Source organism: Hevea brasiliensis, chromosome 10, assembly GCF_030052815.1.
Source record: "Hevea brasiliensis isolate MT/VB/25A 57/8 chromosome 10, ASM3005281v1, whole genome shotgun sequence".
NCBI classification, from domain to species: Eukaryota; Viridiplantae; Streptophyta; class Magnoliopsida; order Malpighiales; family Euphorbiaceae; genus Hevea; species Hevea brasiliensis.
This window is the reverse complement of record NC_079502.1, coordinates 89,037,706-89,056,011: the sequence shown is the minus strand read 5'-3', so window position 1 is coordinate 89,056,011 and position 18,306 is coordinate 89,037,706. Positions and strand designations below refer to the sequence as shown.

The 18,306-nt window shown below is 30.4% G+C and overlaps 1 non-coding gene across 1 annotated transcript; it reads right to left on the bottom strand.

Annotated features, from left to right (window-relative positions):
* Positions 1–16,432: 16,432 nt before the first annotated feature.
* LOC131170098 (small nucleolar RNA R71) lies at positions 16,433–16,540 on the bottom strand. Its single transcript, XR_009141041.1, has one exon. It is a non-coding gene; the product is annotated as a small nucleolar RNA R71 (small nucleolar RNA).
* Positions 16,541–18,306: the final 1,766 nt, after the last annotated feature.

Here is an 18,306-nt window from a genome sequence, read left to right as displayed (position 1 = left end):
TCTTTAAAAGATCACCAAGCTAGTGCTCAAACTCAGCTATCTGCAGCTGCTGCCCCTGCAGCTAAGAAAGGTAAGAAAAGGTACAAGTCAACTATGTCAAATCCATATCAGACATTAGCTGCTGCTCTTGAACCACCATCTGAAGAAGATGAGCCTGAGAAAGATGATCAAGTGGCTGACCAAGCCCCTCCACCTCCTGTCATTAAACTCCCTAGGAAGAAAATGGTGCCTTCAAAATCCACTCGCAGAAGTAAAAGACTTAAATAACATCTCATCTGGATTTTTAGTTTACTGTCTGCATATTTAGTTTACTAGTCTGTTTGCTAATATTGGTTTTTAGTTTGCTACCATTTACCTTACTGCATTTAAATTTGGGATAACATGATTCTTTTTGGGTTATTTTCTCCTGTTTCCTTTTTGATTGATGACAAAAAGGGGGAGAATGGATATGGATATGGTTATGTGTTTATACTTGTGTTGATGGACATGGAAATGTGGAAGTGTGTTGATATGTGTTGATACTTATGTTGATACTTGTGTTGATGGATATGACTGTGTTGTTCATACTTATGTTTATACTTGTGAAAATTTTTTTGAGAATATTGTGGATATGCTTTATAGCATAAACTCAGGGGGAGCTTATGTACAGAAAATAGATTTCTTGGAAATTATGTGCATATATTTAGGGGAAGCATTTTCGATACACTATACTGCTTGGATTTACATACTCACATAAACTCTCACACACTTTTCTTTTTGATTGTTGATTCAGTTGAGTTTTGTCATCATCAAAAAGGGGGAGATTGTTGACCCCGTGTAGCTCAAAATGAGCATTGATTTTGATGATAACAAAACTCAAAGAGAATCTATCTAACCTAACTTTCAAGTGATGTGTAGATTCTTTGTCTTATTCCTAAAGTATCTTTGAAGTTGCATCTAAGGAGAAAGGATACTCAAAGGCATTCCAAGACAAATCCAAAATGAGAAAAGAACAAGACTATGGAAGCCAAGCCTCAAAGAAAAGGTATGAAAGGCATAGTTTGAGTCTTAGGTCTTTTGTAAAAAGAATGGATGAGAATTTAGTCATATGGAGCTCAAAAATGAAATTTTATTTCCTTATTACTTTTTCTCATCATGACCTTGGACACTACTATTGAAACATTTTTTTTAAGGTCTAAATCATTTTACATTGCAAGTTGAGAAATGCAGCTGTTGACTTAGTTTGCTAACTGGTTTGCTAAATTTTTTAGTTTGCTAATAAGTTTGCTAAAAACGTTAGTTTACTAACCAGTTTACTGACTGCTACTAAAATTTCATTAGTTTGCTAATTTATCAGAGCTGCTCAACTTTGCACAAAAGGACAAAATAACGGCTATTTTGTCTTGGGCAGTGTGTATAACGTTCCAAAAGGGTTTCAAACGGTCTAAAATGATTTGGGACTATAAATACACCTTCCTTACTTCATTTTAGTTTGATGAAAGCCAACATTTGAACTCCAACATTGAATTTTCATTTATTGCTTTCATTCAAGAGCTTTAAAGATTTTGAGCTTCCATTGGCAAATCAACTCATCTCTTCTTTATAGTTTGATTTGTATTGAGTAAGAGTGAGTGTTGAAATATTGAATTGCATTTAAGAGAGGTTGTACAAGCACCTATTGAAGCTTGGGAGTGTGAGTGCTTGAGATAGCACTTGTGAAGGTGTCAAGCTACCTTGGTAAAGGCTTGGTGTTGAAAAGTTGTAAAGGGCTTTTGGTCTCTTGCCTTCAAAAGAGCAAACAGTGGAGAGAAGACTCAAAGAGGGTTCTTTGAGAGAGTGGATGTAGGCTAGTTAAGCCGAACCACTATAAAAATCATTGTGTTTGATCTCTCTAACCTTTACCTCCTTAATTTTGTGCAATTTAAATTTTACTTGCTATACATGATATTGAATGTTGTTTGAATAAGATTGAATTGATATATTTGAGGACATATTGAGTGACTTAAGAAATTAATTGTATATTGTATGATGCATGCCTTGTTAAATATTACCATATACATTGATTGAGGGTTGAATTGCAACTTAGGAGCACATTGTTGAAGCACATATTATTTTCATTACATATAGAGAAACACTTAGTTGAACAAAGTCACAATTTTTCATTAGGCTACAAGCAAGGGCCGAAAAATTGTTAGTCCAATTCACCCCCCTCTTGGACTATTTTTGGGACAACAAATATCGATTTATTTTTATAATTTTATTTTCTCAAAATTTTTCCTATATTTTCTTAACATTTATTTCATCAATTTATGCCTCCTCACTCTAGTCTAAGTGTAGTTTCAGACATTTTGACTGTCCGAACAGACATTGACTGTCAGAATAGTAAAATTTACGGACTACCTATAGTGAGGGTGTTACACTATCGTTGTGGATGGTTAACTGGCCTCAGTTTATTTAATCTGGTAGACTATCATGATGGATGGGCTAAACATCCTCAGTTTAATTAGCCTAGCAGACCATCGCCGTGATTGCACTAAACATCCTTATTTTTAGCCTGGAGGACTATTATTATTGATGGGTTAAGCATCCTTTGTTTATTTAGCCTGGCAGACTATTGCCATGGATGGACTAAGCACCCTTATTTAGCTTGGTGGACTATCACCATGGATGGGCTAAGCACCCTCAGTTTATTTAGCCTGATAGACTATCGCTGTGGATGGGCTAAGCACCCATAGTTTATTTATCCTGACGGACTATCATCATAGATGGGCTAAGCACTCTTATTTTTAGCTTGAAGGACTATCATCGTAGATAGGCTAAACACCTCTATTTTTAGCTTGGTAGATTGTTGCCATGATAATGGCGAATTATCACCTTGGAGCTATTGGCTTTTTTGAAATTATCTATAAAAATAATGCTTGTACAAACATTTTTGTGAAGACAGTCACATGTAATTCAAGCTATGAATTTATTTGAAATTTCTCAATAAATAATACGATATATCAAGTGTATATTCTTTATATCAAAGAGATCCGTGTACTGATTTTTAACTAATTAGAAAGGCCTTCAAATTCAAGGAAGACTTGAAAATGGCGTGCCATACTTCAGTTCCAGTAGTTTAATGCATGTGTATTTATTAGATGAATTTAATTAAAAGCTAAAACTTGGAGCATGATAAGTAAACTTCAAATATAAGATCAAAGGCAGAATTAGCACATGCATTTAAAGAAAAAAAATCTAAGATAAATTTAGATGCCTAGAATTTTGCTATTTATCTCAGAAAGTCATATGGACTAAATAATTTAATCCAATTAAAATTGTACAAATGCTCTTAATTAATTCTAAAAATTAATTTGTAGAATTAATTCTAAACCAATTTAATCTTCAAAAGAAATTTAATTTTAATCAAGGACTAAGGCTTGCAATTCTAACTTTTAACCAAAATTGATTACTCAAGAGATGGGGGAAGAAGTGTTTCTCATTTTTAGCAGGATTTTTTTAAGAGAATGAAACCGGATGTCCAGAATGAAAAAAAAAAAAAAAAAAAAAAAGAGAGGCATATATAAAGTTATATGAACTTTTCAAGTAAAATAAGCTCTTGTAAAGAAATGGTCAAAATCATTAAAAGTGAAGTTGTTATTAAGTTCTCAAAATAATTAAAACATTGTCAAGTGGATAACATAAAATTGCTTCATGCATAAAATTGATGCTCAGTAGTCAATTTAAAATCTTAGTATATATGCAGATAGAAGATTTACTTAGAAGTAGAATAAAAATAATTAAAAGTAAAAAAGTTTGATGATGTGTACCTGATAGCCCACTACTGATCTCCTCGGGGGTGCGGGGGCAACACCCCTGCGGTATGGACCAGTTTAAATATATATATATATATATATATATATATATATATATATATATATATATATATATATATATATATAAGGACAAACAGAATAATTATTCAAGTACTCATTGCTAAAGGTACATTTAACAGCTTCTTGTAGTAACAAATCAGTTAGTGTCAAATTTTGTAAATGTTATAATCAACACGCAAATCTAAGACACACACACAAATCGCACAATCACACAGTATAAAAAAGAGAGGAAGAATAACATAGGATTTAACGTGGTTCAACCGTAAGGTCTATGTCTACGGGCAAGATAAGAGAAAAATTTTACTACGATGAAAAGAGCGAGATACAATCACTCAGAACTCTCAAACCCTAATCTCAGTGTGTTTCCTGAATATCTCACAACTCTATCGCAAAGGGTAAAATATTACAATATTTACACTGGTCCATACCGCAGGGGCGTTGCCCCTGCACCCCTGAAGAGATCAGTGGTGGGCTTTAGGCCTAGGCCTATCAACCCATGCCTTTGCTATTACCACAAATCTCACTTTTATCCAATTAGGTTGCAGCGCGAAACTTTTTAATTGGGTCAATGAAAACATATCCACAATTCAAGCCACAAAAAATAATAGTAAATAACAATAAAATCTCATGTAGCACATGATGATGATATCCCTGTAAATATGATCGAAAAATAAGGCATAAATAATGATGACAAATTTGTGAAATTGACTAAAATTTAAGGCCTTCAATATCAGTAAAAAGGTGGCATGTTACATAACTCTCAGTAAAAATAAAACAATAGGTGGTAATATTGTAGAATTTAGCTACTCAAAACATTTTAGAATTTAGCTTAACCACGTGAGCCCATTAATCAGTGGCTCATTTGGTAATTTTGAACAAAAAATAGCCTTTTTCATCATTAAAGAATCAATGCCAAAATTAACAATGCAGAGTACTTCTCTACATATAAAGGATGACCAAAAGCAATGGGAGCACACCTAATTGCATCATCTCAATATTTCGAGGATCAATGTTTTTCATAAATTTAAAACTTAAAAATTTAATAAATACAAGCCAAAATTATTTTTTCAATCTCACTTGGAAAAACAAAACAGATAAGAAATAATGATCAAACCTCTAATTATTTTTAAAGATTCTAAAACAGTGTGATAAATTTTATTGGTTGGGTTGTCATAAACCACAAGCCATCCACTTATCCGATTCCATTCTTCCGATCTCAATGTAAAATGTGAAAAATATGAGGAAAAGACACAACTTTTTGTATCGTTTTCCATAAATGGCACCACTGTTATGGTCCATGTAAATTTCTTGCGAGTATAGATCTGCAAAATAGAAAATAAATAGCTCAAAAGTCCACCAAATATGGACCCGTTGATGACTCTCCGACCGACGCTCAAGTTAAAGCTAAGATGAGATAATAGTATATCAGATTGATTAAGGAGAAGAACTTACCTCTATAGATGATGTGATATCTTTATATAGGATATAGACAATAGTTGGTTATCGTAAGTCAATTATATAATTATATGGATATTATTAACTAGTATAATTATATGATTATATTTCTATTTATAGTGCATAATTATGGGCATTGCTATATTTGGTAATTTTACTAATATTACTTATTTTTAATCAAGATTCATTATTTTTATTGAGTGGATCTTACAGTGATTGAACCGACTAAATGAGTCTTATGGCCGAACCATTAAATATGATTAGGCTTATGGACCATCTGAAAACCAAAATTACTTAATCAAATATATATATTGAAGAGCTATATCACTAATAGAGTTAACAAAATCAACTTCTTTATCATTAACTTAGAATATCTATTGCTGGATTAAATACTGTTAAAAAAACAGCATGAAAAAAAATTATTTTATTATTTGAAAGTTTTTTAATTATAAAATATCAATTTAATTTTAAATCAAATTTTAATATTCTTTAATTAACATATTTAAAAAAAATATTTTTCTCAACAATAATGTCAAATAGGCTTTACATTTCCTACTTCTTGTTCGACAAGCTCTTCTTTTTCATATATTCGTCTCATACAAGTTTTGGCATCTTCTTCCTATTTATGATGCTCTATTTCGGCTCTTGTAGATTTTCTTGTTCTTATTGTTATGGTCGTCTTCCATTTCACGTAGAGGAGGCCAATCCTCAACCCATATAAATTAGTCTCTATCGTGTAAATTAATCTTTAATATAGTTAATTACTTCTTAGTTTAAAATAATTTACTTAAAAAATTGAAATAATTTAACACCTGAAATTTTATTTTATTAACAAAATAATCTTTATATTTAAATTTTATATTTATAAAATTATTTATTTTATAGTTAAATGATTATACATTTTGCAAAATACTAAAATTTTTAAATTCATAATTATTATATATAAAATTGTAATAAATATTTCATAAAAAAGCAACATGCTTTGTTAAATTCTTATGTTTTTTTTATATTATAGTCTATATTTTATGAAAAAATTATTTTATTTATAGCAACAATTTTAAGAAATAATTAATTACAAAAAAATTTTAACAAAATTTTCAGGAAAAAATAATATAAAAAATTTTGTTTTATATGGTCCAATATAATTTCTTTTGACAATACGTAATCATATATATATTTTTTAGTTTAAGGTTATCATTTATTTATAATTTATAAATATTGAAAAAATTAGATTTTAAATTAAAATTTCAATGAAATAAATTATTTGAAAAGGCATATTATTATTTATTTAATATTTTACTAAATATCAAATTATTTAAAATAAAATAAATAACTTTTTAAATAACAAATTTAGACACAGGTTTTCTTCTTATTAAAACAAAATTTAAGAAATTAAATTATTTCAAATAAAATATTTTTTATATTTTAAAAAAAGAATTTAATTATTAAAATGATCAGGTCAATTTTAATTTTGGCATAAAATTTAGGATAAGTGGCTCTCTGCCCGCCGCGTTCATGCCGGAATAAATAATGAAGTTTGGAAAACGTGTGTTTTAATATGCTAACAAAATCCTTAACAAATTTGGAGCGCAAATGCAATAAATTGAAATGTGGAGATGTGAATTGACGATCCATGAAGCCAACTCCAAGTGGCATCCCTACTTACATTTATTATCTTTAATGGGGATGGGAGGAGACAACACTGCTCACCTACATTTCTTTAATTAATTAATTGGGTTGTTGATCTTTCACATTAAATATAAATAAGAATTTTTCGTATAAAAGTTGATATTTCAATGTTGTGGTTCGCATTGCTTGAATGTGAATAAAAGTTGAACTCATTTTTTTTTTATATTTTTAACAATTACCAAATATATGATTACCTTAAATAGGAAATTTAAATATTTCAAGAATTCAGTTGAATTGAATATTATTTGAAACTATATTATTAGAATTCAATTAATTTTAATTTGAAAAATAAGTCAATTCAATTAAAAAAAAACACAAAATGAAATGAATCAAGAATAAATTATTTTTGATAAAAAAGAATAAATTATTTAATTAGTAGGACCACTAGTTTGAAAGTCTGAGACATCCCGAAACAGAAGTGTCCCTGCTAGTTGCTAATGAGATATTGCATGTTTAATTTTTATACATATTTATTGATTTATTATTATTATTTTTTTATATTTACGGTTAGGAATATCACCGGGTCAGCTTTCATGCACTAAAATTAGATCCTTCTCTGCGCAATTTTAAGGACATATTTTCCTATAATGGCATGATGCATTTAAAATAAATAATCTTTAAATCTTATCTAGCAGAATTGAATCTAATTGATAAGGCAGGAGAGCTTCCATTTTTATCAGCTGGACTAGTTCTGTTAGATATACATATTCATTTAGATCTTATTTTGTTCAATTCTATAATAAAATTCAATTCATTTGTAAATAAAATCCATTGTTTGGTATATTTTATATTATATACATAATTTATTTCAAATAAAATGTTATTTTAAAAAAAATACTCATTTATATCTATTATTGCACACATCTTTTTTTTTTAATAATATTTTAAATAACTATAATGTTGTCTCTCAATATATGTGTTTGTTTGCCTATGTTTGCATTTGTGATCTTCATTGTCTGGAATTGTATCTGTGTCTATCTGTCTACAACTGTACATGTCTATATCTATATTTGCGTCTATGCCTGTATTTGTATTTGTATTTGTGCTTGTTTGTTTGGTTTATATATGTTCGTGCCAATCTGCATGTGTATCTATGTCTTTATTTATGTCAATTCATGCCTATCTGTTTATATTTATATCTATGTCTTTATTTGTACTTGTATATGTATTTGTCTGTCTACGTCTGTATATACCTGTGTCTACATATATTTATATCTATATCTTTATTTATATCTATATATGTGTCCATATGTGTATTTGTGTTTGTTTGTCTGTCTACTTTAGTATATGCCAGTGCCTATTTATGTCTGTGTCTATTTATTACATTTGCATTTATCTGTATCTATAATTTAGAATAGATAATGAAAAGTAAGTCTATCTTTCTGAGACAAAAGGAGTAGTAACTGACATAAAAATCATTTAATTTTAAATTTTGAAATTTAATTATTAATAAATTATTTGTATTAGTTCATATATATGACTCAAAGGGTAAAAAGGTAGAAAAAAAAAGCAAATATAAAAATTTGACAACCTCTAAAAATAGTGAAATAAATTAAAAAAGTAAAAAGAAAATGATGATTTAAATTTCAAATTAAAAATATAAACTGCATTCGAAGTGGATATTATTTTTAAATTAAAATTTAAATCATCAATATCTAAATGCCAAATGTATGATGCTATTTAACAAATTACCAATCCATATATATAGCTTACAAGATATGACATGAAAAAAATTTGAGATATGAAAAAGATGCTATTTTAAAATTCGTTGGTAAATTGAGACATGAAAAATTTAGGTGTTAAAATTATCAAGAGATTTGAAATTCATTGGTAATTCGTAAAAATCTTATAGTAAAATCTTCATTGTTTTCCAATGTATACAATATTTTGCATTTTTTTAAAAATAGCACGACTATATAAATCATTGAAAAGTTATACAATTAATGTCATGCCTCTTTGTTCTAGTTATTTAATTTTCAAACTCCAATATCTTTTATCGGAACATTTATTTTTTGAAGTATAGTCTATAATAATGCACATAAACAGAAAGGATTTGGATAACAATTTATCATTGTGATCATAATGACAATAAATTTGAAAAACATAACGTCATAAATAATTAAAAAATAATTGTACAAATTTTAAAAATAAAGAACAATTAAATTATCGATATAAGCAAGTGAAAAAGAGAGAAATTTTAATAAGCCCTACATATACTCAATATTTGATAGAAGTGAGAAATGAATTTAGTTTCAAATATTAATAGTAACTGACATAAATACTATTTCATTTTTAAATTTTAAAAATTTAATTATCAACAAATTGTTTGTAATAGCTTATATATACCAATGAAAATATTAAAAAGAGCATAAAAAAGCAAAATCTAAAAATTTTACAACCTTTAAAAAAATAGAATGAATTAAAAAAGGTAAAGGGAAAATAGAGATTTAAATTTTAGAAATTAAAAATAATAAACCGAATGTCAAGTGAATGATATTTTAAAATAATTAATATCTAATGCCAAGCAGATGCTATTTAAAAAATTACTAAGCCAACATTGTTACTTAATCTTGAATATTCTACATGAAAAATAAGAAAAATCGTAGAAGTGAAACAGATGCCAACATAAATAACATAAAATTGGATAAATAATATCAATATATATATTGTAGAATTTCTGCAGAAATACTGTAAAATCTAAAAAGGAGTATGCAGAATTTGTGAGATCAGAAAACTAGAAACAGGTACTTTTCAGCATATGCTCTACTCGGTTCAGTTTGATTTAATTCTGTTTATCAACTTTTAAAACCAAGATCAAACCAAAAAAATTCAGTTTATTTATAATTGAAATCAAATCATTCACCTACCAAAACTATGGTTTTTGATTTGAATAATTGGATTGTACATTGAATTATTATTATTATTATTATTATTATTATTATTATTATTATTATTATTATTATTATTATTATTATTATAAGCTGCAAATTTTATTAAAATTAGAGGAAATGGGTGAAATAGCACTAGTACAAGAAAAATAGAGGAAGTGACTTCAATCCCAGACATCTAGCTGGACAAATCCCAATAAAGACAAAGCCCTTAGCATTAGCAAAGAAACATAAAAAGCCTATTTTAAAAAGAGGAACAAGAAGTTGATAAAAAAAACCAAGAGACGCTGGGAGGAAATCTTGATCAAACATCCCACTCCAAGCATCCATAATCTTGATCAACCAACCAGTTGATCAAAACAAGAGACATTGAATTCATCTGATTTAGTCAGTTGGGTTAACTCAGTTCATATATGGTATGGCAATCACGTGCCACTTACTATAATGTAGGAATGGGAAGGAAAAGTCTCTGTTATAGCCAAGAGCATATAATGAGATTTTTTTTTTAACTCTACAAGAGCTTAGCAGAAGAAATTTATTAAGAAAAGAAGATGATTACAATATGAATCCTAAGGGGCTAAGAAACCAAAATCTTATGTTGTGGATAAGGTATGTATTTGTCCAAAAAAAGAGAAAAAAAACCCACTCAATCCAAGAGTTTAATCTCTCAAAGGAAACTCCAAAAGTAATTTTATATCTTTATCTATATTCATTCCTTAACTTTTTAATTACTTTGTTTAATTCTCTCTCGTCTCATTACACAGCTCATGGAGGTGTTTCTCGACTGGAGGGACACCACTTATTTTACACTTACTAGCAATGGTGAGGAGATAACTGGATTGAAACTGGGCTTCACTCTTCTGAGGGAGAATTTATATACCATATGCCCTCCTGAGGCATATCATCTGAGTTAATTTCTTTACTTAGCTTTAATTTAGTGGTATTGAAATATTTTTAAAATAATAAAATTTACATATAAATAAAACTAAATGAGAAAAGTAATGGTTATTATATCTTTAACCATATTTAGTTTAATAGTTTCCTTACATAATTTTGAATAGAAATATATATACATATATAACTTTTAGCTTAGTGTTACAGTAATATTTTCAAAATTATAAAATTTTGATTTTAAATATCAGTTGAAACTAAAAAAAAAAAAAAAAAAAAAATTGTTATCGGTTATATGGTTTAACCAATTTCATTCTCCTCTCTTATTGTCCGACCTCAAAATTATAAAGAAAGAATAAGGAAAATAAATAAAGACAGAAGAGTTGAACAAAACTGTAATTCTCTTAAAATTATGAATAAGAAAAATGTTAATTATTAAGGTCGTTATGACCACATTCTAATGATATCTTTGGCCAAATTCTAAACACAACGATTTAAAATTTAGCGATATTGTGAAAAACATTTATAAAATTAATCTTTAGGTCCTGTTTTGTAGTTAATGAAGGGGAGAAAAAAGGTAGGAAAAAAAAGAAAAAAAAATAAATTCCCTTGTTTTATTGAAAGGTGAAAGGAAAACAAATTGTAAGAATTTGTATGCAAAATGCTCACAAATTATTTTGAGAAAATTTGTTTTTATGTCTGAATTAGGCGGAAAAAAATTAAAAAAACATTGTTGATTTTTCTATTTTCCTTCTATGCCTTTTTTTTTCCCCTTTCAATAGTTGTTCTTTAATATAATTTTATTTATTCAATATGAGTATAATAGTTAAAATGTAATAATTTTTCTTTTTAATTTAATTTCTTTCCATCAAAACATAGAAAATAAACAAATCATTTAATTTCTTTTTTTTTTCCTATATAGTAAAATTTATAAGAAAAATAATAATTCTCTTTTCCATAAAAATTTTACTTTGATTATAATTCCATATGCTTTTCTTTTTTCAGCTTTTTCCCCTATAAAACACGCCCTTAGTATAATTAAGCTATATATTAATTTAGTCCGTTGAGTATATAAAGGTTAATAATTCAAATTTTAAATAATCTCTATCCTTTTTAAAGATTTTCAAGGTAAAAAAAAAACTGAATATGTTTTGTCTGAAGGAGACTAAGAGAGACTAACTAATAAATTTACTATGAGCAGTTGATGCGGTGTGAGTTCTCTTGGATATAATTGGATTTATGGGTAGTATAGCTTTGAGCTTGTAATGATGATTTATTATTGTTGATAGTGGAAGATGGCATGCCCGTGGATGTAGCTCTATACGTTTGCTTTATTTCTTTACAGTTTACATGCTTCTGCAGTGCACAACAAATTGGTATCAGAGTACGGGGATGATCTTGGGGAGTTTGGTTGGAGGTAGAGCTACGGTGACATGTGAAAAGTTGCACATGCAACAATAGTGATGGTAGATAATTGAATTTAAGGTGAAGCTCTTGATACAAAATCAAGAAAATTAATGATGCGAATGTTTTTATTTTTTTTTTTGAAGAAAGAAGCAAGTTACACCCAAGATGAAGATTGGAGATATTGATGATTTGAAGGGTTTAAGCTCAAGCATGGAGATGTAATGATTGAAGATACCTAAGAATTCGAGGTATGCAATGGTTGATAGATTTTGAGTCAAGGTAGAGATTGCTAGAATTATGACTCAAAATCCTAGTGGGATTTGTAGAAATCTTTTTCTAATTTGAGTTAGAGAAATATTCCTCAATTGGATGGAGGTATATTTTCTATATTGAGTAGAACTTTTATTTTAGTATTTTTCCTAAATTAAGTGGAACTCCTAACCAGATTAGGATTGAGTGAATTAATACTATAAATAGGACAATTGTGGAAAAGGTTATTTGGCTTTCAGCTCATGGAGTGAGGCTGTCGCCCATTATAGAGAGGGACCTTGCCAATTACTGCAGATTTGGCTTTGCCCATTGATGAGGGGCTTCTGCCCATTGCAGTGGAGAGAAGCTTCAGCATAAGGTGGAGAAAGAACATAGAATTCAAGAGGAATGAATTATTGTCTATTGATGAGAGGGCTCTTACCCATGTAGTCGAAGACACTCTTTGTGGTGTAGTAGTTAAAATTGTAAATATATTGGGTTATGTCTAAAGGAGACTGAGAGGGACTAACTAATATATTTACTATAAGCAATTGATGCGGTGTGGGTTCTCTTAGGTGTAATTGGATTTATGGGTAGTATAGCTTTGAGCTTATAATGATGATTTGTTATTGTTGATAGTGGAAGATGGCATGCCCGTAGATGTAACCCTGTGTTGAGAGGGTGAACCACGTAAATATTGGTGTTTTGTACATTTATTTTATTTCTTTGCAGTTTATACGCTTCTGTAGTACACAACAGAATAAAATTACTTGTAATTAAAATATTTTTTGAAAAAGTTGTATTTTGTTGGAAGGAATCTTGTATTTATTTGGATTTGGCAAAATCCTTCACTAAAGAAAGAAGTGAAGCATGAAAATGAGTTTCTTACTTTTCCTTCAAATCCATTGATGATGCTTTCTCTCTCTTTTTTTTTTTCCCAATATAACCAACATATATATTACATTATTTGTTCAAGGAATATGAATTGGCAAAGATATTGACAAAGAAGGGATCATTATTTCAAAATATTTTAGCTAAGTGACCATTTTTCACTAAGGAAGGACCGACCAAGACAAAATAATTTTACCTAAATTTCAACTCTGGCAAATAGCAAACTATAAACCACACAAGATGTATAAGGTCAAAGGTGGAGATCATAAGCTGCAGCTTACAAAGACTAAGCAAATTGCTCAGATTCTTCAAGAGTTGACTAATACTTATGCTTGACTTCGAAGCTTTTAGTTACTATTGAGTTTGGGTGCAGCTATGAGTTGATAATCTCACATTTTCATGTGGGAATTAAGTTGTGCTAAAATAAAGTTGTTTTACAAGTCTCGTATTCGAGACTCTTTATTTATTTATATGATATAAATGTATATTTAAGGGAAAGTTACGTACACTATTATGCTTTTCTTTAAATCAAATCAACAAACTTATTAAATGTTTGCTAGCAATTTTTTAAAAATATTATATTTAGTCTATAATGCCATATATTCAAAATGTAATATTCTAGACATAATTATGGGCAAAGAATGATCCTAAGAAGATTGTAATTTAATGCCTGATGTTGCTTGGGATTTTTATGCCGGAACCTGATTGAATGTTGCCTGAAACCAAAGAGAAAAAATGAGGTCGGTGGCCTGATCTAAGCCACTGATGCATACATTTTGCATAGTCATTTAGGTCTAATTTCATAGCCATTTTATTCTATTATTAGTTATTTTTAGCTAATCTCATTAGTAAATTAGTTAGTTTTTCATAATTGTCGATTTTGGATTAATTTGTAATTTTTACTTTGTTTTGTAGGAAAAATGGTGTTTTTGAAGGACTGAAGAGAAATTTTACCATTGAGGAGTGACTTCTACAGCCAAAGATGTCAAAAACAAGTTTTCAAGCTGAAATATGCATTGACCAAATTGTGCATAACTTGCTGCATAAGCTATGCAGATCTGCATAAGGAGAAAAATCACTGTTCTAATACCTGCCGAAATGTGCATAAGGAGACTGCATAGCTTATGCACATTCACGCCTCCCTTATGCACTCTCACGGAATTGTGCATAACCTATGCACCAAGTCATGCAGTTTCGCATAAGTGAACCAGAACCAGCGCATAAGGGACTGCATAACTTATGCAGTCCCATAAAGAGTTCATTAATGAGCTGGCAGAAGATTCCCTCAGAAAATCCCTCCTAGAACACACTATTTTAGGGCTCCATGTCAGAAAATGTTATAAATAGTCCCATTTTCCCATTTTAAGGGGAGGAAAGAAAGGGAAGACAAGGAGCAGAAAAGGAAAGGAAGAGGAGAGGCAGAATTTGAAGAGTCACTTTCACCTTCCACACCATTTTCAACCAAGATTTGCAGATTTCTTTCTTTCCTTACATTTTTCTACATTTCTAGTGTTTAATTTCTTATTTCTTAGCTTAGATTAAAGCTTTATTTCCTTATAAACTTATAATATCTTGTAAGCATTATGGATAGTGAGTAGTTTACTTTTGATTCTGGAGTAAGGGTTGTAATATTTGAGATATTTTGTGGATTTTGATTGGGTAATCCATATTTTGTGGTCTTAATGAGTTTTATTCATTTCTTGTGTGCTTAATGACATGCTTAGTGTAAGATCCCATTAAGTAATGTTCTTAATCCATGGTTGAAGCACCGAAAGGAGAAGGCCTTGTGATAGATAATCAAGGAATTGGACTTAATTAACTTAGATCTAGAAATAGACTAAGGATTAAGAGGATTCACAGATTAATTAAAGAACTTAATGAGTCTTAATTAATTCTAACTCCATGAAAGTAGGATTAGATTGATTAAGGCACTCTTTGTCTCACTCGAAAGGGAATTCAAAGGATTTAAGAATTAATCTCCTTAAAACCATTAGTTTCACAAGATTGGATAACCAATTTAAAATTCCAAAATAGCTCGAATATGAAATCCCGAACTCCGGAATCGCCTTTTTACCATTGTTAATTTTCAATTGAATTTAATTGCTTGCCATTTTAAATCTTGCCATATTTGAATTTGCTTATTTCAATTTGATGCAATTTTAGTTAAATCATTACATAGTTGAATAGATTATTAATTTTGCACATATAGACTTCATACTCCAATACCCATTCAATCTATTATTTTAATTTTGAAATTAGTTCAATTTAGTCAACTTTTTATATCAAAAATTCAATCATTAACTCAACTCCTCATGGGAACGATATCTTTACTGTATTACTTGTACGACCCGTGCACTTGCGGTTGGGCCACATCAAGTTTTTGGCGCCGTTGCCGGGGAGTTGTTTGTTTAAGATTGAATTCTTGATTATTTTAGTTGTTTATAGTTTTATCTTTGTTATCTTTTCATTTTGTGTTTGTTTGTTCTTTTTCAGGTACTTTTAATCTTTTATGAGAAGAGCTGGAAGCACAAGTGATACATCCTTATTATTCAATCCTGAAATTGAGAAATTTTGTAAAGCCAACAAGAAAGAAACCAGAAAAAGAAAAGAAGCTTTGAGAGAAACCGAAATTGAAGCAGACATTGCTGATGAAAGAATTAGAATTGGTGTTGGTAATGCTGGAAATGGTCAAAACAATGAAAATGAAGCCCAAGGGGAAGAAGTTGTTAATGCTAATTTGCCTAGGAGAAGTATGATGGATCATGCTTTTCCTCGTTTTGATGACTTGAGAGAGAGCATAGCAAGACCAAGAATTGATGCAAATAGCTACAAGATGGATTTTGGAGTTCTTCAAATGATTCAAAATTCTCAATTTGGGGGTCATCCTTCTGAAAATCCACACACACATCTGAAGAAGTTTGCTATGATTTGTGACATGCAAAAACAACCTGGAGTATCTGATGATGCAGCAAGACTGAAGCTATTCCCATTCTCTTTGAAAGATAGAGGATTGGATTGGCTTGATTCTTTACCTCACAACTCCATCACAAATTGGGAGCAGCTCACTGATGCATTTCTTGCACAATATTTTCCACCTGGAAAAACTCAAGAGTTGAGGAATCAAATGATAGCTTTCAGACCAAAAGAGGATGAAACGCTATATGAGTCATGGATGAGATGGAAGGAATTAGAGAGACAATGCCCACATCATGCCATTCCGAAATGGATGATAAACCAGAATTTTTACACAAATGTCACTCCTGCAATTAGAGGGATTATTGATGCTCAAACAGGAGGAGAATTTATTATGAAGCATAAAGATGAAGCTTATGAGCTACTGGAGAAAATTGCAAAGAACACTCATCTTTGGAGTAGTCCAAGAGGACCAGCTCCAACTCAAAAAAGGCAAACTGCTGGAATGTATGATCTTGATCCGTTCAACATAATTAATGCAAAATTTGATGCACTTACAAATGTCCTTGCTAAGAAGATGGAAGACTTGAGTATGTTGGTTAGTTCAACATCATCATCTGGAAGTTCACAACAAGTGGCTTATGCAGAGGGAACTACCAGCTGTGGAGTAGATTATGGAGAACAATGTTGGTAATTATGGAAACAAGAAAATGGGGAATTCTTATTCTCAAACTTATAATCCAAATTGGAGGATCATCCCAACTTTTCATGGGGAAATCAGCAAAATCAAGCTCCAAATCAGAATTTTCAACCACAACAGCAACAAGGAATTCCATATCAGCAAAATAGGCAACCATTGCCTAATTTTCAGCAGAAAAATATGAATCCTCCACCAAAACAGCAAGAACAAAGTTCTACCACTGAAGCTTTATTGCAACAGATTCTTGCTAACCAAAACAAGCATGATGAGGAGATGAGAGAGATGAAAGCAAGGCTGGAACAGATGCAAACACATAACAGAATGCTGGAAAATCAGATTGCACAACAAGCATCTTCTTCAAGTACCAAGTCTTTTGGAAAACTTCCAAGTCAACCAGAAAACCCAAGAGAGCAGTGTCAAGCTATTACTTTAAGAAGTGGGAAAGTTGTAAATGATGAGAAGAGTGAAAATAGTGAGAAGAGAGAAAATGAGAAAGAAACTGATGAGAGTGAAAAACAAGAGAGTGCAGAAAAATGTAAAGAGGAAATTGAAGAAAAGGAAGAGAAATATATACCTCCTGAGCCCTACAAGCCACAACTTCCTTTCCCACAAAGATTCCACAAAGCCAAGCTTGATAAGCAATTTGGGAAGTTTTTAGAGGTTTTGAAGAAACTATACATAAATGTGCCTTTTGTTGATGCTCTTTCACAAATGCCCTCTTATGCAAAATTCTTGAAAGAAATTCTCTCAAACAAGAGGAAACTTGAAGATAATGAAACTGTAGCTTTGACAGAAGAATGTAGTGCTATCCTCCAAAGGAAACTTCCTCCAAAGCTCAAGGATCCAGGGAGTTTTTCAATTCCATGCCACATTGGGGAATCATGTTCTACAAAAGCTTTATGTGATTTAGGGGCTAGTGTTAGCCTTATGCCCCTTTCCATCTATGAGAAGCTCAACACGGGAGATCTTAAGCCAACCCACATTTCTCTTCAGTTAGCTGACAAATCAATTAAGTATCCTGAAGGGATTTTGGAGAATGTGCCTCTGAAGGTTGGGAAGTTCTACATACCTGTTGACTTTGTCATCTTGGACATGGAGGAGGATTCTAACATTCCAATTATCTTGGGAAGACCCTTTCTAGCTACGGCAGGAGCATTGATTGATGTCAAGGGAGAAAAATTGACTCTTAGAGTTGGTGAAGAGCAATTGGTTTTCAACATTAATAACACTATGAAGAAGCATCATTCTGAAGCTGATACTTGCTTGAGAGTTGATATTATTGATGAGCTGGTTGAAGAACACTTCGGAAAGAAATATCCAGAAGATCCACTTGAAAATTGCTTGGTTCATGGAGGAGGCATAGACTATG